Source organism: Leptopilina heterotoma, unplaced genomic scaffold (genome assembly GCF_015476425.1).
Source record: "Leptopilina heterotoma isolate Lh14 unplaced genomic scaffold, ASM1547642v1 Lhet_114, whole genome shotgun sequence".
Lineage (NCBI taxonomy): Eukaryota > Metazoa > Arthropoda > Insecta > Hymenoptera > Figitidae > Leptopilina > Leptopilina heterotoma.
The window spans coordinates 6,448,456-6,457,558 of NW_025110833.1; positions in this window are offsets into that span (position 1 = coordinate 6,448,456).

A 9,103-nucleotide genomic window follows, 5' to 3' on the forward strand; every position below is an offset into this window, starting at 1 on the left:
GGGTTTCAGTAGTGCGTTAGATGGGGGAATGGAGAAGAGTGAGAGGGGGGCGCGGGTGGCAGTGAGCCCGCACCCAGGAGGCACCTATAAATTTGTAAAGTTAATAAATACGTAATGGCCAGTGCTGCTTTGTAGCCGCCTCTGCGTAGCTACTATAGACTACTTTACCGTAAAGGCAAAAGACTCCCGAACCCCTTTCCTCTCAACAATCTCTCTTTCTCTCCCTCTCTCTCTCTCTCTCTCAATTTCTCTCTTATACATTTTTTCCTTCTTTTTCCAACTCACTCTTTTCCCTCTCACTTTTACTCTTTCTCCACAGTCGCCCTTGCTCTTCCATACAAGCTTGTTCGATTCGTGAAATTTTTACGAATGAAATTTCGAGCATGCGAGCTCGACGCGTTTCCGTTATTTTATTGAATAATTTACGACGCACTGAGTCGATGGAGCGAAATTATTCTTTGTTGTTTCTCCTGTCTCCGTCGAAATTCGATAGTAAACGCAGAATTTCTCTTTTCAATTTTTGAAAAAAAAATATTCATGTTTCACTTTTTCAGGATTTTCTTCAATTTTTTTGTTTCAATTTTTATATTATTGTTTTTGATCTTCATTCACGGGGAGGAGAGCAGGAGAGTTTTTTTCTTCATAGATAGTGAGGCTGCGCATTTTAAATTCATAAATGCCGACAAATTTCTTTTGTAAAATAGCTAAATGGTAAAAAATTTCAAATTTTTTACCATTACTAAAGCAGTAATAGATTTATCTTTAATAGCCAACGATAAAAATAATTTAAACCCTCAAAATATCCATATATTTTGACCATGTCCGAAAATCTAGCAAACTAAAAAAAAACCAACAGGAAAAGTAGTTTAAATCTGAAAATATTTTCATTTTCACTGTGGTCACAATTTAGGAAACTAGCGAACGACAAAAATATTTAAAAGACTGAAAATTTGTACATTTTAAGTTTTAAGTGTGCGATTAAAATTTGGGAAATCATGGGCAATGACAAAAATATTTAAAACTCTCAAAATTTTTATATTTTGACTATATCAGGGTTGCCACAGGTCAGGGAATTTAGGAAAACGTCATGGATTTTTATTAAAAGTACTGGAAAAAATTAAATTTTTAAAATTCAAAACAAAATATATTTTTGAAGTTTCGATTCTGTAATTGAAATGTTAAAATTATTTAAACGAACCCTGACCGACGAGCAATCCACACAATTAACATTCATTACAATATATTTATCTAATTAATTAATACAAATAATGGATTTACAGAAGAATTTTAGTTAAAAGCACTAAAAAAAATTTGCATTTTAGAAAAGTTACAAATGATTGCAAAAATTCAATTATTTCCGAAAGTTTAAAAAAAATTATCATCGAAAATTCAATTATCTTTATAAATAATAAAATTCTTCTCCAAAATTCAATTATTTTCAAAAAATTTAATAAATTTCTTCGCAAAATTTCAATTATTTTCAAAAATTTTCCTCAATTCAATGTTTTAAATTATCTACTATTTTTATAAAATTCTTCAAATGCATTTAATTATTTAAAACGAATTTTTATAAAATTGTACGAAAACATTTAATTATTTTCATAAATAATAAAAATATCACAGAAATTCAATTATTTACAAATTTTTTAAAAATTTCGTAATAATTCCATTATTTTCGTAAACTCAATAAAATTCTTTTTAGAAATTCAATTATTTTCATTAAATAATAAAACTCGTCGCAGAATTTTTAAATATTTTTAACTCAATTTTAATCAAATTCCTAGAAAAAATGTAAATATTCTTAAAAAATTTTATTAAAATTCGTTGAAAGAATTTAATGATTAAAAAATTTATTGACAAAATTCTATATGAGAATTCAATTTTGAGAAACATTCAATTATTCAATAAATGATTTATTTTTCTATTTAATTGATTGTAAAATAAATAAATTTATAAATAAATAAGTGAATTCTCGTAGAATTTTCTAATAAATATTGATTAAAAAATGGATTTCAATTAAAATTTTAGATAATAATTGAAAATTAAAAGCAATGCAGCCTAATTTTTTAGAAATAACTTAATTTTAAAAAGGTTTCAAATTAAAATCTTTGAAAATCTGAATTTTTCATACTTTTAACTAACAATTCTGCAGAATTAATTTTTCAGAAAAAGTTTAACAGAATTAAAAAAAAAATTATTTCATGTTTTTATTTTCTAATATATAATTAATTAAAGTATTTCCGAATAAACGAAATTTCGTGTAAAATTTGAATATTGTAAACAAATAGATTTGAAAATTATTAAAAAACTTTTTCAAAAATTCTTAAAAATACTTGATTTTAAAAAGAATTTTTGTTAAAAATTCTAAAAAATAATAATTGAATTGATAAAAATAATTTTGAAAAAGTGAAAGAAACAATATTCTTATAATATAAAATAATGATTTTATCACTCGATCATGTTTTATAATAATATTCTTAAAAGTTATTGAATTTTAAAACGTTTGAATTTGAATCTTTTGAAGAATTTTAATTCCTATGGAAAAATAATAATGATTAAATATTTATTTAAAAAAGAAGTTATCATTATATTTTCGAACAATTTTACAAATTGGAGAAATTCGTAAATAAATGTATAATTGACGGTCCAAATCAAAAAAGTGGTTACAAGTTTTTGAGACTTAAAATTTTCTACCTCAAAATAAAAAAGGATTTAAAATTTCAATTTCTTGAAAATAGAAAACATTTCGTATTTGTATAAAGATTACCAAAATGTTTCTCCTAAAATTTTGATTAAAAACAGTTTAATTTTTCAGTTACAGAGCAAAGATTTTGAGCTTAAAAAAATTAAAACCTTTTTTTGATTGAGGACCCTCAATTGAAAATTTTTTTGAGTATCTAATAATTTTTAGAGTGAAAACATTCTTTAATATATGTGTTTTAAAATATTCTTGTTTTCAAAAGACAGTTCTGAAAACCAGTTTGTAAACTTTTGTAGTAAAAATTCTGTTCAGTAAAATTTCAATTAAAAATCAGTCGAATTTTGTCTGCAAGCAACGGAAAATTATCTGCAAATTTTGAATTTTAAAGGTAAAAGTTTGTATTTGAAAATCTTACCGAAGCGCGTCCCGCTTCATAAATATACCAGTAACAGTAAAATTTTCTAGATTCAAAACTTAACCTCTTGATTAAAATAGGTAAATTGTTTGCATATGAATTTTCAACAAGAGCAGGAAAAAAAAAGTTTATGTGCCATAATTTGCATATATTGAGTGGCATGTTATTGTCTGAATCTTGATAGTCCACTGGGAGCTATAGATCTTGATGACGTAAGTAGGCTCTCTTTTGTGTATAAAAGGACAGATTGATTTATGCCCTTGGAAAAATCTAAAATCGGAATTTATATCTGGAAAAAGAGTTTCGCTCAATTTCTTTCCACTTTGCAAAACTCGTCTCTTCTTTTCTCTCTTTCTCTCTCTCTGCCTCCTTCCTTGTGTGTTTATTTGTTTGTGTGTGCGTGAGGTATGGGACGAGAAGAAACACCCCGTGGAAAGAGAGAAGTCAAGCTAGCGTGAATGAAAAAACGCCGACATTACCATATCAGCCGGTATGGTCGAATTCCTGGGAAGAGTATATAGACGACGGTTCGTTGGCATTAGCTGGTCAGGTATATATATTTACACACACCGTTGAATTGTCCATTGTTGCTCCGGGTAATATAAACAATTGGCCTTGTCCATCTCATGGCTTCCGGCCGTCACTCAGAAGTCCCGACATTTTTATGGATCGGAGAACTCCGGCTTTGAGAACTGCACGCTTTCGTCGTTTAATTAATAACAAAAACAATCTAACGAGCCTGTGGAACATTTTTTTTAATCTGTTACTTGGAAAAGCGGGAGATGATTTGCATTTTTTATGCATTGTGAAATCATCTTCATCTAAATTTAAAGATTTTGTTTTCTTTGAATTTAGATAAAGATGCATGTGATCATCAAAATTAATACACATAATGTGACGATTTATACTCCTTGTGATGATTCATTTAGATGATGATAGGTTGTGGTTAGACCTTTCTATTCAGATAGTTTTAGATCTATTTCGATAGATCATCATTTAGATGATAGGTATGAAAATATTCATGAAAAATCACCGGAAACCGCTTCCGGAAGATATCCGAAAGAGGCACTTCCATAAATTATTCGGAAATCACATAGGGTTCGGAAGAAAAAAGAATAATTTTCAGTAATGGAACTGTACTCTCTTAATCTGTACTGCACTGTGGAAAATAAATTACCTGTCAGTAAAATTATTTCGTTAACTGCACTTTTAGTTGCGACAGTATGAAAAATTAGTTCTTTCAGATGTTGAAAAATTGTTGCTAATAAGATGTTTAAAAAATGCCTCAGAGTAATATAATTTTTTACTTGTTTTACTTGTTCAGAGAGCTACATGAATATTTTTCGGTATGTTTCAGATGTGACTATAAATTCTTCTCTACGGATCGGTGAGTTTATTTTTAACTACTACTTTATTTAGCAAAACATTTAGCAGTACAAGATTAGAAATAATTAAAAGCGTAAAATTAGAATTATAAGTTTGGAATTTAAGAAACAAAGGTTGAAAAAGATTTAAACATTTTAAAGGATTGAAAATAAAAACTTAGAATTGAAAATTATAAAATTGAAAGTTAAAATCAAAAAGTCGAAAATTTTTGGTGATAAGCAAAAAAAAGTTGATGTGGAGGAAAGTGCGGCAGCTGCTTTTTGAGCGTCCAATTGACTCTGCTGGCATTCAACATCACTATTGGAGGATTTCCAACAACCACCCTTGTGAACTGCAGACAAGAGTGTCTCTATAGGGTGCTAGCTACATCACGTACACACTCCAAGAGACGGAATATATAATTTCAAACAAGAGTTTATCTAGCGGGTGTTGTCAAATTCATCCTACTAATTTGGTTCCACTTTTGCGGCATCAATAAGAAATATTTTTCCCGAAAAATAACGAAATACTTTGCGAATAAGAAAATTTAAACTTCTAGTTTAGTTAATGCCTCCTGATAGGGGAACAGTTTCGGTGACATTGTTCTTAATGCACTTCAACAGTTTCACTTGCTATACTAAAATAAATATTTCCCCAAATATCGAATTACTTTGCTAAAGAGAAATGAACCAAAAAAGTTTGTCTACTATCCAGATTCATTTTAAGATCTTGGCGTCAATACTTTCATTTTAGAAACATTATTGACGCCAAGATCTTATTGCTTATGTTAATCATTAAATTTTTTATTTGTTACAATTCAATATTAAAACTTTAGTTATAAATTTTACTTGGTAAACTTTTAATTCACTAATTGTTTGGACATTTGCAAAAACTTTTACTTGGCGGAACTTTTCGCATCAAAGATGTTTTTTTAGGATACAATGTATTACGGAGAGAAAATAAATATTTTGCAAAAGTATTAATTCGGTTATAAATGATGAATCATATTGCGCACATCTACAAAATCGAATACTGTTTGGCTGATTAAAAAAAAAAAATTGAAAAACCATTTTTTTCGTCTACTTGTCAGAAAACAAGGGGTTTAAGGATTAATTGCAAGAGTACATCAAGCACTTGGAATATAAGGTTTCTCCGAGGCTTGGTTATATTGAGTCAATCACTGGGTATACGTGAAACGCGCACAGCCATAGAACAGGCCACAGCATACATTAATCACTGATGCTAATGGTATCATAGCCAGCATAGCTAGTTCACTCTCTCGCTCGCTGTGCTTGCACGCATATATATGTATATATATACACTTGTAAAGTCCGATATGTGTCTATGCGAATGTTTGCAAGAGAAAGAGATGGTGTGCAGATGAGAGAGAGAGAGAGAGAATGGGCGGAGGTCCGTTCGTCCGTATAAAACGCATACATAGTCAGCCACTTGCTATCTTGATTCTTGGACCCTTTGCATGTGCAAACACACTCACCAACACTCACACTAAATCCCGTTCAGTAGTGGATTCAATGTTTCAATGGGTGAGCAGTCTCTAGAACGTCGTAGATATATATACCTCATGCCACACCTATCGCAATTTGTACTTTCAACCCTCTTTTTATGTTCATCAGAAAAAGTGGAATTATCAAATTATTCCTATTTTCTAATTTCCTTTTCGTTATTCCTCTTTACTAATTCCTCTTTTCTCATATTCTTTTCTCTATTCCCAAGAAATTCCTCGCTCTAACCCCGCGAACTTTTTCACGTGGGATTCTAAACAATTCCATTTTTATTAATTAGTTAAAAAGAAGGTAATTAATCTTTTTGGAATTAATTTAATTTTTAGTTTTCTATTCTTAAGAATTTTTTTTCACTTCCCTTTTAAATGTTAACATTATTCAGTATGCCCCAAGGACTTGATCATTGTAGAAAATCATAGGGTTGTGAAATTTCATGAGGTAAATTTTTGATCGTGTTTGCTTTTGTATTGTAGACTGAATAGTTGACAAGGCGCTGTTCGAATAACTAAGATGTACTCTATAGGAAAATGTTTATCACAGGATATATTTTCCATTTACTTTCAGTTCGTTCCAAAAACCCTGTTTTCTCGCTTAGTTTTCGATCACGAAAAAAAAATGGTAAAATTCTGTAAATTATCTTATAGATCTATATTTTTTTTTAAAAATATTATTATTTATAAAAAGAATCGAATTCTTCCAATGAATTTGATTAAAATTATTGAAAATTAATTCTTCCAAAGAATATCGTAGATTGCTTTAATTTTCTTTAGATTTGAAGAAAAATCTTCCAAACTGGCAGCACTGGGTCCGAGCCCTGCTGTTGTAGGTAAGGGTTGATTTGGAAAAAGATTCTTTTGGTAGAGAAAAGAATGGTGGAGTGAAAAATTTGGACGGTATATTTGGAATGATTTGATGATTGGATTTGAGAGGAGAACGGTATCAATTCTGCAGAATCAACATGGATAAAGGTAAACAGATGAATGATCAGAATAGTTCAGGGACCAGTTTGAAGATGGTTAGCGGTAGACATCTCTTGGAGAAAGATGGAGGGAGTGAGAGATTGCTCTTGAGGGATGGAATGATAGCAGTTTGAAGGGGGCGTTGGATGAGTGTAAAGGGGGGTTAAATGAGGAAGGGGAAGGTTCGTCCTATCAATCACGGTATTATTATCGAGTCCGTGATTAGCAAGGCATGCTAACGATATCTCTGGCCGGAGGCAGAGAGCAACGGCTAGGCCGATGGGTTTCCCTCTGTCCTGTGTAAGAGTACCTCGTGCTTGTGTGCATGAGCACATTTCTCATTTGTGTATATACGAAGGCTAGTTTAGTGTTGAGTGTAGATCAGTGATGTCCGCAATGCAACTGGAGTGGCCGCACGATGCGATATTCCAGAGTGGTGTGTACCCCCCTTGGTCCCCCACCCCCTAGTGCCAATACCAGTACCGTGACGACGGCACTTGTATTGGTGATTTGAACGACGACGATGCATCCAGAGAAGAGAGAGAGAGAGAGAAAGAGAGAGAGGGAGGAAGAGAGTACCGGAGGTCGTTGTAGGTGGTAGGTACGTTTCGCAACTACCAGGGTAGTCGCCCACTAGGCAGTTGCTGCATAGTTGAATGTGCATGCATTGATTTAAACCAACCCTTACCGGCAACTAGCAACGGCATTAACGACCCTAACCTTACTCGGAGGGAGGGAAAATGCAGACATCGAAGTGGAATCTGCGTATGCCAAAGATTTACACACAAACGGAAGGTACACACACTTCATTCAACGTTAATTGCATTTCTTCCTTCTTCCTTCGCCACTTGAACCATTTAATAACATTCCGTTAAAGATCAGTTTCATATCGTGTTCCTGTTTGAAGATTTCTTTCTGCTTGGAGTGGGTTTAATATACTACAGTCAGAGAGATTTCTGATTGCAGTTCATTTATGATCTGATTTTGTTACAGATGGTTTGGTCTGTTCTGCAAATGATAACTAATTTTGATGCGTTGATTCCTTTTTCTGTATGTCACTCCTTCTGGAGACATCAGTATATGCTAATGCTCATCACTTAATTTTGATTTTTTCTTTACGAAGCTGGATATTTTTTAATTTTTGTTTCGTTACGGATGAAGCATTATCATTAATGCTGCACAAAGCATAAAAATTCTGGAAGCATTTTTTATCTTCATGTATCTTGTTGTAGTTATTGACAATTCAATAACTGCACTTTAACTACATTTAACAAATCAATGACAATAGCAGTTTTAGGTGAAAATCGAGTGAGTTTAGATGAATCACGTATCGGGAGGAAATTGTTGATACATTTTATTCAAGTTATACGGATCGTTCACAATGTGATTCGCGGCTAAACGTGTTACATGAAACGTAATTTAGTTCTGGTCGCGTACCCCTGAGTTTGGTTACAGTGTGCGTGAATCGTGACACGCATCGAAGCTTTTCTCCCTCTCTCTCTCTCTGTCTCTATCTCTTTCGACTGTTTGAGAGAGGAGTCAATTTTCCTCAGTCCTTGTCATTTCGACCCTATTTTCCTCTCAATCTATCATTTTCGACTGTCATCTCTCTTTCTCTTTGTCTCTCTCAACAGGTCTTCACCTATTATGCACAATGTCACCGATACGCTTCAAGCACGGCGGGGCAAGTAATGATATTTCGCATATATCCATTATTAAATATTCCAAATTATTTGCCAGAATTGTGCATTTTGATTCGACGCTCAAATCCGAGAGATCGTCATCGCGCCAAACAGGTGAGAAACGCTCCAATAAATCGATTTTCAATCTCTCTTCTTTTCTTTATTCTCTAATAATTTTTAGAGTTAATTAGATTATTCTTTAGGGTCAGGGAAAAAGACAAAATTTTTCCTGGAAATCAGAGAAAAGAAAATTAATTTTTTGTGGCAAACCTAGAAAATAAAAAAAAATTTGTTTTGTATTTACATACAAGTGAATTTAAAAATTTTTATGATGTGAGGAAACAAATTCTTTTTCACGCTCTAAATTTATTCATTCGGTGTATGAGAATATTCGGAGCTATAATTGTATATTAGTTTATCAATATTAAATGTAACATAATATAAACACGGGGTGTTTA